Source organism: Ctenopharyngodon idella, chromosome 21 (assembly GCF_019924925.1).
Source record: "Ctenopharyngodon idella isolate HZGC_01 chromosome 21, HZGC01, whole genome shotgun sequence".
In the NCBI taxonomy this organism is placed as follows: Eukaryota; Metazoa; Chordata; class Actinopteri; order Cypriniformes; family Xenocyprididae; genus Ctenopharyngodon; species Ctenopharyngodon idella.
The window spans coordinates 9,430,956-9,450,119 of NC_067240.1; the positions used below are offsets into that span (position 1 = coordinate 9,430,956).

The following is a 19,164-nucleotide window of genomic DNA, read 5'->3' on the forward strand; positions in this document are numbered from 1 at the left end:
AAAATCATTTCATATTCAGTGGTGTGCGGGTGCCATTCAGAACAAGCTAGGCGCATTTAAATAAGCTAGGCCTATTTTCCTTGGTATTCCTCGTCATGCTTTCCTGCTTCTGTCACTTGACATATGCTCTCTAATTCCTATTCCCCTTTTATAAGTGAGAGAGTGAGTGAGTTGTTCAACAAAGCTAGGGTACCTCACGTTCACTCATGTATCTCAAGACTTCTGTGTGAAAATCCCTGCTGAAGTTAACAGCATTTGATCCGTCTGCTTCTGTTGGCACAACTTACCAAGAAGGCATTTCCATTGCTCATATATAGAGTTTCAAACAACATATTTCCAATCAAATATTTAGTCAGAAAGGAATGATGAAATCCCACATCAAAGCTGCTTGTCAGTTTTCATGTGTGCTCACGTTCGGGCTTTTCCCAATGGGAAGCGGAGAACGGTAAACAAAAGCCGGCATAGGTTTCAAAATAAACAAACCCTGACTCCAGGAACAATTTTCTATTACAGTAGTTAAACTTAAGTGCCGTAGTGAGCCCTGAAATAGGCACTTGAAGTTGCATCCCTTTTGGCCACCAGTCAGAAATGGCTGTTAGCCAAAACCCACAAATGGGGGAAAGAATATGCCTAGAACAGAGCACTGACTGTGTTATTTATTACATGTTCCACATAGAGCACGGTGGGCATAAAAGCCATACAGATACAGTGTCTTCTGAAAGACTCTCCAACACACTCTTAATAAAGCTCCAGAGAATTGAAGTGGGAAAACTAGCTTTTCAAACACACGAGTTTAGAGTATTATTGCCAGATAAAGTTTCAGTCAAAAGTTTGGGCATAATTGGCAGATTTTTTTGTTATGTTTAATAGCAATATATAACTTTGTATAGATGTATAGAAATATTTCCTATATATATATATATGTCAGGACTCCAGACTAACATATGAAAGCAGTGGCACCGGTGCCACTAAGTTCTACAGATGGTAGCGCCAGCATTTGGTAGCGTTGGTAGCGTATCTTTATTGGAAATCTCACAGTAAAGCACTGACATTGAATTGAGATGCAGATAAAAAATTATTTTATCTAAATTTATTTAAAAACTTTTATTTTTTAAACAGTAACATGCAAAAACCAAATTTTTATAGGGAAAAATGTAAATATTCTACTCTTATTAAAGGTACGAACTGACCGACAGCTTCAGTGATTATAAAAGAAGCACTCTTTACTTGCTTTCTGTGTAATTCAGTCATAATTTGAAGAAAAGTTATTGTTTTTCATGAGACTTTATGACTGCCTACTTTTCCATATAGGGAGCAGAAATGGCTAACAAGTCAATAAGTGCTCCTCTGCTGCCATCTACTGGTTTGGCCAAGTTAGTTTTCCCTCATCTTTTAACTTTTAGCTTTACAAATCACCACTTTAAAAATAACATAAAACATAAAATTAAAGCTTTTCCAAAGTGTTGGAAAAAAGTGTGAAGCACTTTAAAAAGTCCTTGAAAAGTTCTTGAATTTAACTCTCAAAAGTTTGCATGAACCCTGAAATAAATAATGTATAAATTATATATATATATATATATATATATATATATATATAGGGTTACTACATTAAATCCGTGGTGAATGTTGGTGATTTTTTTGTGTACTGGCGAGCCTTATATAATTTGTTCATTCATTGCTCAATATTTCTCCTGGTTTCCACGTCAGTGCTGTTTACCTGTAGTGCTGTTTACCTGACTGCTGATACCTGTAGTTTATAACAGAGAATACTTTGCCGAATTTAATTTAAAGGGTTGGTTTACTTTTTTAACTTTAGTTAGTGTGTAATGTTGCTGTTAGAGCATAAACAACATCTGCAAAGTTACAATGCTCAAAGTTCAAAGCAAAGGCAGATAGTTAGTGACATCACTAACCCTAAAATTTGCATAAACCCCGCCCCCGAGAACACGCTACAAAGAGGGTGAGGCCATGTTGTTTGAATACTGTACGTAACACAAATGCAAAAGTATGTCATAAAAGCAAGATAACAGCATGACAAGTTATAACCATAATTAAACTAAACTATACCTGTTCTATCTTCATGCAGCATCCCAATAAATTGCTCGTTCCCACACAAGCAATTTATAGATTATCATGACAGAATATGCTAATCAATGACTTTAAGATAGTTAACTCCACATCAGTTACATAAATTAATCATCTAACCATTCAGAAACGTCCTGTTGTATTCTACGTTGTCACTTCTTCTTGAGTCTCTCCATCATTGTCCAACTCCGTTTTGAACATAAAAGGCTAAACAGTTTCTAACATTTTAAGTGAGTCTGCGTGAGGTATTCGGCGCTGCTAGCACGAGCTCTTGAAACTCCGCCCTCTTCTTGAGAGCAGCAGCTCATTTGCATTTAAAGGGACACACGCAAATACGGAGCGTTTTTGCTCACCCTCAAAAAGTGACAAATTTAACATGCTATAAAAAATTATCTGTGGGGTATTTTGAGCTGAAACTTCACATACACGCTCTGGGGACATGAGAGACTTATTTTACATCTTGTAAAAGTGGCATTATATGTCCCCTTTAAATGCTTCCCGCTAGATCTCGCTGTGATGTTATTAATTCTGCGGCGAATTCAAACGTTTTCTCACTGGATCTCCCAGCGGTGTGTAACAACAGTATCGCATGATCGAGATCATCGTGCGAAAGCCTGTTCTGAGCTCGCTGTTTATTATTGTCCGAGCAGATAAACAGTCCACGCTTCACAGCTCAAACAAGTAGTGTGGTTTTGCTCTACTTTCATTTCGTTTGCCGTTTGTTGTTTCTCATATGCATTATGTGCAACAGAAATGGCAGCTCATTTGAGCAACGTGGTGGTTGCCCAGTCTGGAACCCTGTATATATATATATAGAACTTTTGTGGTAAATAGTAATAATAAAGAATGTATCCAAACTTTTGACTGATACTTTGCGAAAAAGCCTTTTGATGGGTTCTGTATGTGGTGGAACACCAATGCGCTTCTAGAACAGCTGTCGCGGTCAGACACATCATTGTGATGGAGATTAACTCGCACACACACACAGAGCCTGGAAGCGTTCTGTCTGAGACAGACCTGAGGAATGGTGGCAACTGGGGCTGAGTGTTGACAGGAGAATATGTGTATTCATAGACATGAACAAATCCCTAGGAAGATATGAAAAGTTGCAGTCAACTTTAACTTTCTGTGTGCACGCTGCTTTTGACTGACAAATGTCACAGTTTGATAAATACTGAATGCACAATGTAATAAGATATCATGTTTTGTTACTTGTTTTCTCTCCATCAACCAAGGAAACCTTTACTTTTACTTGAATAACTCACAGAAATAAATTTTGGGAGAATTGTATGAAAACATCCCCGCACTGCTAAATCAGTTTTGGGAAAATTGAGAGACAATCTGAAAGTAGACAATTGACTGCTTTTTCATTCTTGTAATGATATCTCAGCTTATCCCAAACAAACAAACATACAACACTGAATAAAGTGACTCAGTTAGGAAGGTGTAAAAATAACTTTTGTGTCCTTGTCAGAATCAGTGAATCAATTTTTGTAGGACGCTCTGAACCAGATGAAATTAAATGTCGTTCTGCTTCTGTATATCGTGCAGCGGAAGGGGGCGAGTTTTTTGTGGATGAGCCTGTGCGATCAGGGAAGGTCCGTTATATCATCAGAGAGGCCACAACAAAAGACAGAGTCATATCCATCCTTGTGTTCCAAATCATTCCAGGGCCCTGAGCTACTAACAACTGCTAATTAGCTCATAATTCTTATCTTTTCTGGGGACAGACTCATGAGTCCTGTGACGTAAACATTGGGCCTCGCTGCAGGGCGCAGAACCACTGATGCTCACTTTGAAGCAGATAAATGTGCAGAAAAGAAGCACACAGGTGATTGATGAGAAGGCCACCCTGGAAAATAATGTGTTCTCTAATGTCGTTTTTGTCAACCAAATAAGTTCTGATCAGAGAAGGTCAACTCTACAGTAAAATCAGTTTATAAAATTACCAAGAGCCCCCAAAGGTTCAGTTGGGTAATGAAAAATTGAAAACCGAAACAAGAGTCTGTGACTTCACAATTCACGACGTTACGATGTTTAAATGTCAACAAATGCATCAACATCTACAAAACATGAGAAAGGGCAAAATTATATTTGATTGTTTTCAGGGCCCAGTATCTACTAGTCTGGCTGTCACACTTCATACTCCAGTGAATATTTCTCAGGGTAAGAAAGTCAATTTCTGCACATACCTACGGAAGCCTGTTCCTGCATGTAAAAATGAAAAAGAAAAAAAAGTAGTCACATTCTATTGAGTTATAAAATAAAGTTGAAATTCGGGGAAATAAAGTGGCAATTGCGAGATACAGTCACACGTTACAGAAATCATTCTAGTTCAGTTTTCAATCAATCATTCTCAATCAAATCTAGTTACAACCCTTGTGACAACTGGCCCATGTGTCGTAGTCTCCTCTGCTTTTTGATTCAGTTTATATCTCATTTACTGTAGTGGCATTGAGTTACCCTCCAATATTTACAAAGATAATATCAACAAACTAAAGGCTTTGTTTTGTACTTATCTGTGAAACCGAATGGGCACAAAGAGCAATAAAACTGTCAGTAAGCACGGTACACACATCACTTGCAGAAGATTTCTGACCTTCTAAAATGAAAAGAGGCGGAGAAACTAGATATTGTCTGCTGAATCATCGACTATACATACAGCTTCTGCCATGCTTTGATATTGCCTTTGCAAAGTATCAATACAACACACTCTCTCTTATAACTTACAGTTTACTCAATAGACTACTGTAGCATGAGTATTACGTTGGCAATAATTTCTCAGAAGCCTTCAGTTCTTACCAAAGACTTTAGATATACAAAGATGGTGCACTCATTTTACTATGAATGGGAGAAAGTGCAACACGCAATATAGCGGAATAAGTCCCGCCTTCTAAAAGAGCCAATCGCCAATTGGTAATGTCATTGCATCACTGATGTTTCCTAATTCAAAGAGGTAGGAGCTGCACTTGCATGACCGCCAAGTGAAAAGACTTGTCTTAAAGGGAATTTGGTTCTTACAACTGAAAGTATGTAGCTTCCATTCCTTCATTCTTTTCCATTACATTCCTTTGTTATCTTTGAGCCAATTTATATTCTAAACTAACTTAGCAGATACAGTATGTACGTTTCTTTAAGGTAAAATGAAACAAAAATATTGATGACTAATGTTGTAGTACATCTTTTTTTCCAATCAGATGCTCTCTTGAATGACAACATCCCGCCCCCTAATACCACCTGATCATGGATCATTAGCAAAGCTTTTCTAGTAGTGTTGTCAAAAGTACCGACTTCCTCACCAAAATTTTAAAAATGTGACATTTTGAAAGCTCTTGAGCGGATTCAAAAACACCTCTGATTGGTCATTGTGTTCATGCACTCATTAGATATGTCTGCGATTGGCTACAAAGGTCAACGCTTCAAAAACATGTTGTAAATAGACATCAATGATGCTCTTCACCGAGCGCTTACACAGATACACATGGGAGTGTTTGAAAGCAGGATGCCTGCTTTCAAACGCTCCCGCTTTCATAATGCTTTCAAATTCAAACACTTCCGTGTGCTTTCAAATGCTCCCGTGCATTGATCATTGTAGCCAAACACAAACCTATCTGATGAACGCATGAACACAATGGCCAATCAGAGGTATTTATGAATCCGCTCAACAGAGCTCAAAGCATCACATTTTTAAAATTTCAGTACCGAATTGGTATCGAAGTCGCTACTTTTGACAACACTATTTTCTAGTGTGCACACTAGTAACAGATTTTAAGCTTGTTTGCAAGACTCGGTGCATCGATTACAAGATAATTAGCTTCTTAACTACCTACAATACCACAACATCTCACACAAACTGATGCACAAAGCAACAGGAGACTATTCTTGACAATGTCAATGGAGGAAAACTTTGTGGTTGTTTCTACACTGATTTTTTAAAGAACAGAAAAAAGCATGTCAACCAACAGAGAAGTCTTTTAGTGTGCACTTGGCTTAGTTATTCCCCAATTCTGTTAAGAGATAAGATATTCACCTTAGCTTGGCTGCTGTGAACAGTAATTTTTATTTGGTGCTTTATGTGTTCTGTATTTCTCCCTGAGATGCTAAGAACAGAAATTATCATAAAAGCCCACTTAAAACTGCTATTTTTCCCTCCCGTCAGACCCATTGACCCAACAACTCATCGCAGCAATCCAAGTGAGAAAAGAAATTGTGAAAAAATTGCCCAAAGGCCCTCATTTAGCAACTGTTTGGCATTAAAATGACAAAAAAAGTAGTCCAAAAGGTTCATAACAGCCACAAGAGGCTCCTGATAAACAAACAAACAGAAGAATGTGATAATTTGCTTCCTTGGCTACTAATGGTACTGAATCATATCCAATAATGATTCTACCTCATTGTTAGGGTCTGCAGGGATTACAGAATTCCTTTTGAGACATGCAAATTTCATGACAAATAATACAAGTGACTTAGCTAGTGGGGACAGACATGGATGTGTGCCTCCTGAATCGTTTCTGTTTTGTCTATCTCCTCCATCTGTATACCATCATAGCAAAGCTGTTGCTAGATGATGTGGGCGTCATCCATATTTTGAACATATGCTAGATTCACTCTATACATCTTTTCAGCTGATCTTTGTAGTGATCGTTAACCTGAAATTTTCTTGAAACGTCATTATGGTGAAGATATTCTCATCCAGCCTAAAGTTCACATCTCCACTACTGTCTTCAGGGTCCTTGGGGCACGTTATGCAATACACAGACTTAATAACAAAGATGCCAGCATGCAGACCTGACTCATCTGGAAGTGACTCATCACTGAACTAAGACAACTAAGTTTGAGCAGAAACCCCTACAGCAGTTCCCTGTTCACCATGTCGGATGCTGTGGAAAGGTCAACCAAAGGCCAAAAAGCTTTATAGTTCTTAACACTTCTCCTGGAGTTACAGTGCCATGAAAATGCACTGTTAAACCAAACTTTCACTTCTGACAGTGTCTTTTATTGTACTTAACGGGTTAGTTCACCCAAAAATGAAATTTATGTCATTAAGTACTCACTCTCATGCCGTCCCAAACCCGTAAGACCTTTGTTCATCTTCTGCACACAAATTAAGATATTTTTGATGAAATCCGAGGGTTTCTGAACATAGGCATAGGCAGCAACGTCATTGCACCTTTTGAGGTCCAGAAAGGTATTAAAGACATTGTTAAAATAGTCCATGTGACTACAGTGGTTCAAACTTAATGTTATGAAGCAACAAGAATACCAACGAGCTGAACTGTGGCTTGTGTACTGCAAATACAGACAAGTATCAAACATTCCATCACATTTTCCGGTGCTCTCCTACAACCACTGTCCGCCATGTGCATTGATTTATGATGGGCAGCATACTATGCTGAAATGCGACCGTGTTTCCCTCTGTCCCATACACATATGTATATATACTGTATATAGGTAGTTTACATGATAAAAGTGATCTTAAAGTTAAGATATGCCATCATTTAACCCCTTAACTGTCACATCCTGCTAGCGGGATGTTTGCGCTCTTTTAATTTATCGCCTTTTTTCATATCACAGATTTTAATAATCATCATAAATTAGGTATCAATCAAAAGCTTATGAACTCAAAATTCATCCTGTGAAAACCATTTTGAAATCGGACATTGCGTTCACATGGAAACGGTACTTTAATTTCTTTTAGCGAGCTCCTCCCCTAGTGGGCAGTGTCAGGTTTCATATTACAAAATTTATTTTAACTACTTTATAATCAAAACCTTTTCTAATCTTGACAAAACACATATTGTCGGAAAGGTCCGAGCCTCAAGGTTCCATATTTGGTGACTGTTTTGTTATAGAAGTGATATTTGGAATTTATTGAAATTTATTGATTTGTTACAGGAGAATGGATAAAAAAAAATTCAATTTTTGTGATATCAACTTTAAATTTGGAACAGAACTTGGTTAGACACATGGCTATAGTAATTTTACAGTAAACATTATTTTGTAAAATATATATTTTATATAAAATAAAAAAAGTTTAGTACAGTACATTTGATTTAAAGTAAATTTAAACTTTCATAACTTTTTCACACTTTCATTTTTTACAGTGCTTTTACAGACCAAACATACAAGACCAAAATTAGGTCTATATTGCAAAGCATTCTTGAATTACAACTATTTACAGTCAAACCAAAAATTATTCAGACATTTTTGATATATTTCTACTAGTGGGTGCAGGACACTATAGTTCATTTATATAAGTGAGGATAGCAAAATAAAGTAAACTGTGACATATTATACCCAAAAATTCTTCATACAGTGGACTACCAGTAAAATTGATAAAAATTTGGAACCAAAAATTATTCAGACACTTTGACCTGACCATGTTTTGCTTGATTGTTATCTGACATAATTAACACTAATTTTTTCTGACACAGTTTAACTCTGAGATCTTGTCATATTTTATTACCATTTTTTTTAAACTATAGAGAATAAACTGTATTAATGAATGAAATGTTCAAGGTGTCTGAATAAATTTTGTTTTGACTGTAAGTTTGGATAATGCATTTTCACGTCTATTGTCAAAAAGAGGAGTGACAGTTACAGGCTATTGAAGTTTGGGCAAAAACTCCTGGCAGTGACGTGTTTTTCGTGTATTTTATTTATTTTTTCACAGCGCTGAATGTCATATGGTGATTGTGAAACACCTCACTTACATGATTTTATGGTGAAATTTGTTATTTTTTCATGTTAATCAGGTAAATTTTGATCCGGAACAATGCACTGTGGCTTTAATTCAGTGTAAGCCTCTGCGTGTGGTGTGAATGCTTTAATCTGTTAACATGGGCACTGAAAAAAACTCTTTATTTATGCGTGCAGTGTGAAACTTGCCTAATATCTCACTAGATCACAAATATTATTGACCTCATTCATTTTTTTGTAGAAAAATTGATATTTAACAATAATATAAATTTTTCAAGACAAACCTACCATGAGCTCTGAGATTAAGCAATGATATACTGTATGCTGTTGTAGGAGAAAATTCATTTTTCAACAGTGTTTGAATTGCGAATGATACGTCAGTCTACCTACACTCTCTAACTACTTGTATATAGGAGTATATCTAAATGTTTTCCAATACACTTGAAATACTTTTCTGTAAAACAAAATCTGTACTGCTGTGATTCATCTGGGAGTGGGTTGGTTCAGTTCATGGCTTAGAACTCATTGTTGAATGTCTATTTTTTAAAATGTTTATGGAAATAAATGTGGCAAAAAACATTCCGGAACCAAGGCCGCTTAAAAAGTGGGCAGTCACTGTCGTGCTCTATAGCAATTTAATCCTTCACTCTGCTTTTAAAAATATTAGATGTTAGATTTACATCAAAATGCCACATCAATGGTTCTCCACAACTATGATGGCCATGCTTTCATTAAATTGCATTCACTTGATCCAAGTAAATTCAACTAAAGGGTTGTAATAAATGACATATGAAGGTGATCATTTTATATAACTCAAATGTTCAACTTCTGCCCATGTTATAAGTAATGAAAGTTGAGCAGTAAAGTGGTTACTTAGCTTTTATCCTAAAAAGACTGTACAGTACACTCATTAATTCCTCCTTGAGCCTTGCTCAAGGGCAAATGATGATGGATTAAGCCTCACTCCTTACTACACAACCCGGCACTGACATAAAATGGGCAGTACTGATATAAAATGAATGCTGTGTAATATAGTTATTTACCTAAATCTAGGTATCTTTAATTAACTAAGCCTAATCTCTCTAAAGGAAAGGCCTGCTAAAAAAACAAGTTTGAGTTTGTGTTTGTGCTCCTTTCCTTATCCCATTCCCTATCACTTCCTGTCTCTCCCTTAATTGTCCTGTCAAAATAAAGACAAAATATAATTGATAAACAAGAACCAACTCCACTTATTAAAAGTACATTACTTTGAGGGATGGCAATAGACTAGAGTGTGTTGCAGCAAAACTCAACTTAGGTTGCATGAGAGAGCGTCACTTTCACAAACCCTTGTATTTTCCCTTTACGTTTTTGTGACGCACAATCCCCATTGAAATCAATAAATCATGCTGTGCCTGCACCTTAATTCAGTTTCTCCCTGAAAATGTGAGTATTCATGAGGTAATTTCAATGAAAGCTTCATTTATTAAATCTAACAATGCTGATATTTCATTTTTTAACTGTGGAAAAATTCAAATGCTGCAGCAAGTCATCAATTTTTGGTGAAACCGAGAGAATACCTTATTATACTGCCTTTCATATCTATTTGACCATGGCAAAGTCATGCATCTTGAATCTCTCTAAATCTTCAAGTCTAATGTCCAAGTATATCTAACCAGAAAAGCCTGGCTAGGCTCAAACATACCTTTCTTTCTCTCTGCCATTTTCACAGGGACAAGACAGGGAAAGAGCCGTGTCATTTAAACTTTACAGCATCTTGAATCTTTTTTTTCCGCACATCAAAAGCTTTTACTCTTGCAAAATGATTTCTCTGGCACTCCTTGCATCCGAAAAGGCCTTTCTTCCACCTTACTCCGAGCTTGCTCTGTCATCTCGTTAGGAACTGAAAAAAAAAAAATGCAAATGAGAGAAAAACCACAGGAGCACCTGCTGCGTGCCTCTGAAGACCTGGAAAATGAACAGGCTTAGTAGAGGCCATCATGGGGTTGTCACCAAAATCTACATGGTGCTTTTTAAAATCACTTGGCCTTTTGCCGACTTGTTTATGGTGGGGATGGCTGTTGAGCTAAATAAAGAAAGAACAACTCTCTTACAAACTTCACAGCAACTGTTTAAACAATTCTGCAAGCAATTTAAGATAGGCTCTGTTGTTGCTGGGTTATTATTGGATGGTGCTTTATGGTTGCCTGTTTCTCGATAGATTCGTGGGTTGAGCTGCAAAGGAGCACGCCAACCCAACACAAAACCAACATAATTATAAGAGCCAGTCGGTTGTTTGGACAACCATAACATAGACGCCCTTGATCTCAGCCTGCCTGGGGAAGATAGGGGTACCCTTTGGCTAAAATAAGACCAGTGTTGCAGATGGAGATGATTTTGGGTTTTCTTTAGAGAGATTTGGACTGGAGCATTAGTTCTGAAGTGCTGCAATCGGCGTGATCCAATGGAAAGTGCGTAATATTGCGTGCAGCTAAGTATGTCCTTCTTACTTCCTTTACCACATAGTTTGATCTGTTACTACTGAGAGCTAGCTGCTGGTGTAGGGTCCCGCTCTTTTCATTCCCTCATGCATTTAACTTATTACAGGCCACTATGTTTCCTGAGGTTTATCCATTGAGGCTTTCAGTATAATCACTACCCTGGCCTGTAATGTTGTTCAGAGGGCCCATACCAAAAATACATCATTATCGTGTACAGAGGACTAGCTATTTTTTGCCAGTGTACATGATGAACATGTTGCGTGCACACACTTCAGTATATATATTTCAATATGCATATGTTATATCAGGCAGAAATGCATAAAAGATGCTATTCATTTATTATATATTAGATATAGGGTTCTCACCTTTTTTTTCCTTTCAAAAAAGTGTTAAAGCTGCAGTCCGTAAGATTTGCCTCTTTGTCGCCATCTCTGTTCGAAACCTGCAATTGCAATTATTTGCGGAATTATCATCTTTACGTGGGTTGTGCATTGGTACGGCTCCTCAGCGCGGATGAATTTAATGTTTTGAGGAGAACACACTGGTGGATACTGTACAGGTACTTCGGAGTCACAGATTGTAGACTTGGAAGTATGACCAAAATAAGAATTTGTCTGGAAAATGTCATCTGAACAATTAAGTAACAAATCTGCCACTTTTGTTCTGACCAACTGGGTGGAGCTAAAGAGTCACAAGCACGCGCAGCTTTTGCGTAGAGATTATCTGCAAGCTTTCAGCTTGCATCATTATAAATACAAAGGGAACAAAAACGTTTGTGGTGTTTACATTTTATGTATTTGCGCGCAGTCAACAAAACACAGGCATCTGATGCAGCTTTACTCACCACCCGCGATCTGCAAATCCAGCGCCGAACTGGGACTTGTTTACAAAGTATTCATCACCGAAATCCCGGGAACAAACAAACATACATGCATCTCCGTTGCTGCCCCGGAAAAACAAACTTCATCCACTGTTCCCTTAACGCTGGGTTCTTTGGCAAGCTGAAAAAGGTAATCTTTCTCTCACAACCAAAAACACACTCCTTTGGTGACAGGAGCTGCATCTCATTCAGAGGATGCGTCCTCCAGAGGTCGCATTTGAAGGCTAAATACTTCATCAAGGATGTCATATTTAAGAAAAGTAACCGTAATAAAATTGACTGATGTTCATTGTGAGGTGTAAAATACTGTAATTTCATTCTTACGTTGCAACCTAACACTTATTTTTCTTAAATGAGACTGCCTTGATGATGTATGCAGCCTTCAAAGGGTGCAGCCCCTGAATTGGGACACAGCCATTGTTGAAAAATCTCTCGGCTTCCATACAGGCCATACTCGAAAAAAACTCTCCGCAACCCGGTCTGAAACCGGAAGTAGTGTATTTGGCACAGAAATACTCGTGCTTGGAAACTTTGTTCTCCAAACACTCATGCCATCTCATGCCATGTTTAGCATGAGAATGCAACTCTTTAACAGTGTAAATAAGTCAGAAATCCATGAAATAGCATTACACCCCCCCTTTAACGACATCAGCATTGCGTGACTACGTGTATTTAATGTGTATTAGCATTACCTGTAGATTTAACGGCTGCATGCTCGAATTTCCTGCGGAAACCTACCAGTACCACTCGAATTAGAAAACATTATTACAAGCTTATCGTTGTGAATCGACTAAGGTAAGTAGATTGTTTTTAAACACTTGCTGGTTATGTACTTGCTCAAAATTTGATTTTGGATCATTTTTAACCAAAAAAAGTTACAGACAGCAGCTTTAATATAAATGGTTGCTATGCCCCTATTCAAATGCCAGAGTCAGTAAGGACAATGTATACAAGCTTTTACCAAAGCCATTTGGATTGCACGTTTGCTACCAGGGATGGATTTCATTACAGAGCACTAACCATGTTCCTGACCCTGCATCCAGATTGCTGCTCATGTCAACTAGATAGGCTACAAGGTCAGGAAGAAGCACAAGCCCTGCAAGGTATTTGTCATCTCAGGGAGACGAGCCACACTGGGTGCCAATGAGAAACAGCATCTGAGGCTACTTAAAGGTCTGTCTATCTGACACTCTATATATCTACAGACACCATCCAGGGATTCTTCTGAATGGGTTACAATATAGGAGTGAGAAGAGAGTGATGAGTTTCCATCTTTTTCTATTCCTCCCTGGTGCTTTTCTCTATTCTGGGCTGGACACAATCAAAACAGTGTGATAGCTTGGGACAAAGATACAGTACATCAGTGTTGTTGTTGGGCCAGCTACTCTGACTCCCAAACTTTCAACCAGATTTCCTGCTGTGTATTGTGCACCGTGGCTTCCAGGTTGTGAGAAAATCTAATTAGGCAGCCTAATATAATTAAAAAAAAATATGACTAAAAAAATCTTAACGCAGTTTTAGCAGGTGCTTAATTCTACACATCTTACTCTCCTGTCTCACTGTGCCAAATCTATTCTCATCAACACCTCCGCCACCTCTCCACAGACCTCGTTCCTGAAATAATCTCCTCGTCCCAAATCCCAAACTCCAGATGCCTGGCAATGGACTTGAGGTCATGAGAATCCAGAACGACAGCCGAAAGTAGGACAATGCACCAAACTATAGGCCCCGAACAATTACTGCATCCTGTTGTATTGTTATATCTCTGTCTTAGCCCTGAGGACATGCACAAGGGAGCCGATTTCGGCTGACAGGTACAATTAATGGGAGTTTTTTCCAGAAAAATCACCTGATCTACTGAAGCTGCAAATCAATCCACGGTACATTATTCCAGAGACAGGTCTATCTTAGCCAAAGAGAAATGCTATTGATTTAATGTTTACCAGTTCTCTAAATGCTGTGGTCCTTTTCAGTCTCCAAGGCTGTGCTCTTATACTCATCCCTTTCTCTTGATTACTCTTCTGTGGGTCTGTGTTGGCTCTCAGCCACCTTGCTTTGGATGTCAATCGCTGGCCCGCCCCTCTCATGCTGAAGTCTTTTTGGGTAATTAGAAGTGAGAGCCAGTGAGTAAGCACATTGGTCACATTGACATTGTGAATGATGGACAGGCTCATGACAGCCGAGCTGGCTGACTCTCTGGCTCAGTTGAGGATGTGCCACTCAGAGCTTGTAAGCTAATATGTGATGTGTACTATAATGAGTATGCCACGGGTGATGGTGGCAGGCAGTGGAGCTCATGCGCTGCTATATGCATCTGTTGATGGGTTCAGCTGGTGCTCTCGTTAAAGTCATTAAAGTAGAGAAAAACACCTTTGTAGCATGTTACAAAAAAAAGAAAAGAAGGGAACACATCTCATTGAATCGTACTGATTTGACCTATTTTGCCAATTCTCAAAAAGAACATTTCACCATCAAAAAAGAAATAAATAAATAAAAAGAAATAAATATAAAATAAAAAAATTATCAAGATTAAAAATTTTGTGCTATATATACATGCTAAAAATGTACAAAAGCAGCACTCTAGTACAAGATTTAAGTTAAATACAGCCACATAAAGTTATGAAACTTAATTTTCCCCTTAACAATTTGCTCTGGAACAAGTAATAGATTAATAAGACAAAAGATTACCTATGTGATATACCCCAAATGAATTATATCTCATGTTTAACCACTATCTACATAAGAGCCAGCGGCAAATTCCAGAAAGACTGGCCAAGATGAAGCTGTTCTCAGTCGGTACATGAGCGCTGAATGGCCGCTGACGGCCAGGAGCTCAAATCTCTGAAAGCGTCTAAAAAAATGGTAAAATAGGCGCTATGTTTACATATGAGTCACATATCTGAGGTCTAAATAACTACATTCTTGCCTAAACAACTCTTAAAACTACATTCTGTGACATAACAACAGTAAAAAACAATATTTGTAAAAATATGGTGGATATGCTCGACTGCCATGACAGTCGCCGCAAGCAGAGTAATACAATCAGATCCGAGGACCAGAACGAACTGTTATATATATATATATATATATGAAGAGTTTATTTGCAAAAAAAATTAACTGACTGCTGTGCGTTATTCTCCACATATAGCACGTTCTGAACCATAAATCAGAAAACAATTTGTCAGAAAAGCCGGTATTGTCCACTGTCAAGGCATCACGAGTTCACGTTTTACAGCAGAAACCGACAAGCGCCCTTGTTGTTTGTGTACAGAAACCGATAAGTCCATTTTAGCGAATCAGCGCACAGTATTCAGGTCAGGTGACAAGGCTTCTTGTTACTTCAAAAAGACATGCCAGCTGAGGGAAGTTTTGTCAAAGCTGACTAAAAGTGATCAAGGATTTATAATTTAAACTCCTGCAAGTCCTTGTACACTATACACGACTTACATGCTGAAACCTTGGTTGTCCTTTTGCATGCGCACGCGCACGTGCGTGCATGCCTGTGTGTGCGTATATGCCAATCTGTTAGTGTGTGAGTGTGAGTTTGTGTGCACACATGTGTTTGAGTGTGTTTTAAATGCAATTACAAAGCAATTATTTGGTTTTGTTTAACTAAAATGTGGAGTTATCTGCTTTTGCTAAGAAACAAACTTTTAATATATTAAAAAAAACATACTTTCAATGAACTTTAATTTCGTAAGTTACCTGTATTTTTTGGAGTTATTATTACTTAATCAAAACAACCCAACTGTTTGATTGATATTACTTGGATTTGTGAGAATTAATAAAAACAGAGTTATCGGTTTTTGCAAATGAACTCTTCATATATATATATATATATATATATATGTATTCACCACAAAACATATTATCTGATTACTCAATTAACTGTCAAAATAATTGACCAATTACTCAATTACCAAAATAGTTGTTAGTGACAGCCCTAGATTAGTTCAATGATAAGTAAAATGCACCTGCATTTTTTTTTTTTTTTTCCATTTTGTAACTTTCAGTTGAATAAAAATTTTCTGTGTCATATTTTGTCATTGAAGATTTCTTAAACATAGTATTTCCTAAAAATATTGTCTCGTCTTGTTCTTGTGAACCCAATATCATGTATCGTCTCATGAACCAAGTGTATCGTCACACCCCTGGTATTTATAAATGGTAGAATTTGTTGTAGTGTCTTTTTAATTAAGTAATTTAGTTTAAAAAAATAATTTAGTTTAATTTAAAAATTTAAAAAAACCACTTACTTTACTGATACTGTTTTAACATATAAGTAAAAAGAAAATTTGTAACCTGGCTGTAATACAGTAAAATGAAAAATGAGAAAATATAATCATATAAAAATAATCATTCAAAAAAATTTACATTTTTATAATTATGTGGTTCTAAGAGATGCATTGTTGAAGAGGAGAGAGGCTGACAGAGGTCCACTGTGTCACATGGGGTTTGCAGTCATTATTGAGCCATTCTGTACAGTCCGAGCAACAGTCTTAAAACCAATCTTCATGCCACACTCCCATCTGCTCCATCACAACGCCCTTACTTAACACAATACTTTGCCATCTGTGCCATCACCCATGGCTTTTAGATCTCTAAAAGCATACAGCAGTAGCCCACAGAACCATAGCCAGCCTCCTTTGAGGTGGAAATGACACCCTAAGTCTTCATTCAAGCATGAGTGGTCTGGGGTGCCAAGTTAATAACAACAGTGCTATGGTTGTGGTTTCGTCACATGGACACTGCAAGAAAGGGTGGGGTGGGAGATGTCATTTGAAAGAAGTTTCTTTCTCTAAGTGTCGTGTTATTATCAGTTGCTGTCACAGCGAGCTGTAACCCATCAGAGATCCTTTGCAGAGCATCTATGCCACATTTAATGATCAGAGGTTTGATGACATGCAGTGTCACACGCTGCCAGACATCAACAGCCTCATTATATGCACGGACCAACTGCTCAGTAGCGTCAGATTTGTGAGGGTTATTAAAAAAGGTGATTCTTACAGAGCCTTTAAACTCGCTGCCATTCATTTGCAAGTTTAAATGAAAACTTATTAGACACTGCTGTAAGTTTCTACTACAAGAATTTATTTAAATGAAGGGATATCTGACCACATGTATTCAAGGGTATTGATCACTAGTGGTCAAATTCCCTTTCATTTAAGTAACCTCTTGCTGTAGCATCTTTATGAACACTTCATGTTCATGCCAAGAAAGCTGCTTGGAAAGTTACTGGATATGAAAGATAAAAGGATATTGACTGGGAAAATCAATTTCTTTGAAAAGAAAATCAAATATACAACAGAACAACTTAACAAGCAAGTACTGTAGTACTCTTATTAAATGAATTTACGTTCATCTGTTGCTGCAGTAATGTATATCTAAGAAAAATGCGCATGCGAATATGAATATCAGATCACAATCCCATGCCCATTCAAAGGCATGGGACACAGACCACATGGGATATTTGAGCCAAATTAATTTTAAACTAAAAAAAAAAAGAAAGAAAAACAAGATTTCATTTATAATTTTTAAGCATGTCTATTAATGTTCTTGTCTTTGCACGTCTATATTAGGTCAGTCAAACTGAATTGCACATTCTCCAGACTATTCTTTATTAAATTGCTCGAAACTTACTCGAAACCGCTGTTGAAATTTTGCTTGGTTTATTTAAAAAAAAAAACTTATCTGCATACAAAATGAAAACTGTACCACTAGAATAATCCATCATACACAGACCTGCTTAGTTGTTAAAAATGTTTTGTTTTTCTCACCTATATTACACAAAGTGCATCCTCAAAAAACAAAATAGGCAAATGCCAATTTCATAGATGAATATGTGGATGAAAGGATGAAAAAGTACAAGCGATAACTGAATGCAACTATAAAACTTTTTTTTTTTTGTATTTTTTTTTTTTGGTTTGTTTGTTTTTGTTTTTGTCAATGCCGTTACCTCATTGTTGCTACCCTGATTTAACATTTCTGAGGGAATTACCTCAGTACAAAGTACAAACACTTCAATGTAGTTTGAGCAGTGGCCAAATTACCTGATCACCCACCAAAACGTATTCAATAAGAGAACATTTCGATATATTTCTTAGTCAACTTCTCTTTCAAACGAACAGATGTGCACAGCTCACGCTCTCTCCAAAGCTCAGTGCGCGTGAAAATGTCACGTCAACATTATTTCTGAAACCGCGCGCAGCATCAAAGTGTGTTTGCGGGAAAAAAGTAGGCTACCTAGGAAGAGGTTGATTATGGCTCAAGACAGACAAACACACACAAAAAAAAGGTGTCTAGCATGCGCTACAACTACAACCCGCCATCTAGGTAGATAAAGTTTAACACACTGACATTCTTCAGTTAGTATTGTATCAGGACATATAAAATAGCCTACGTTTTGCAGAAATACAACCAGCACCCTTCTCGTCGGTCTTATTGAGGAATATTAGCGTTCGTGACTGTGTGAATGAGATAAACGGTGTTTATACGTTAGACCACACATAATAAGGTAACGAATGTAACCCACAAGTGAGCGGCTCGATATTTAAAGGGATAGTTCACCTATTCTGTCATCAATCCTAGCTCGTATTATTCCAAACCAGTATGACATTTTCTTCAGCGGTACATAAAAGGAAATGACAGTCTCAGATTCACCATACAATTTCATTGTATGGAAAGAAAAATTAAATGAAAGCGAATGGTGACCGAGGCCGTCAGTCTTGTGTGTGCGACAGAAAGTCATACAGGTCTGGAACAAAATGATGGTGAGTAAACGATGACAGGATTTTCATTTGTGCCTGAACTATTTCTTTAAGACACTCACGCACGATTTGGTTCTGCTGAATCGGCGCGGGTGAAACTTGACTTCTGTGAAGACATTAATGAAGTAAATCCATACTCCCATCTGTGTGTCCATTCAGACGTGTGGGAGTCTAAGTGCGAATACATTTTCAATTCCATAGACGTGTCTAATACGTGTAATTATCTATACCCACAGGCCACAGGTTTTTCTTT

The 19,164-nt window shown here is 37.5% G+C and overlaps 1 protein-coding gene across 1 annotated transcript in view; it reads right to left on the minus strand.

Annotated features, from left to right (window-relative positions):
* Positions 1 to 19,164, minus strand: part of mmp17a (matrix metallopeptidase 17a) — an 85,101-nt gene that overhangs the window by 65,325 nt on the left and 612 nt on the right. The gene's annotated exons all lie outside the window — the stretch shown is intronic.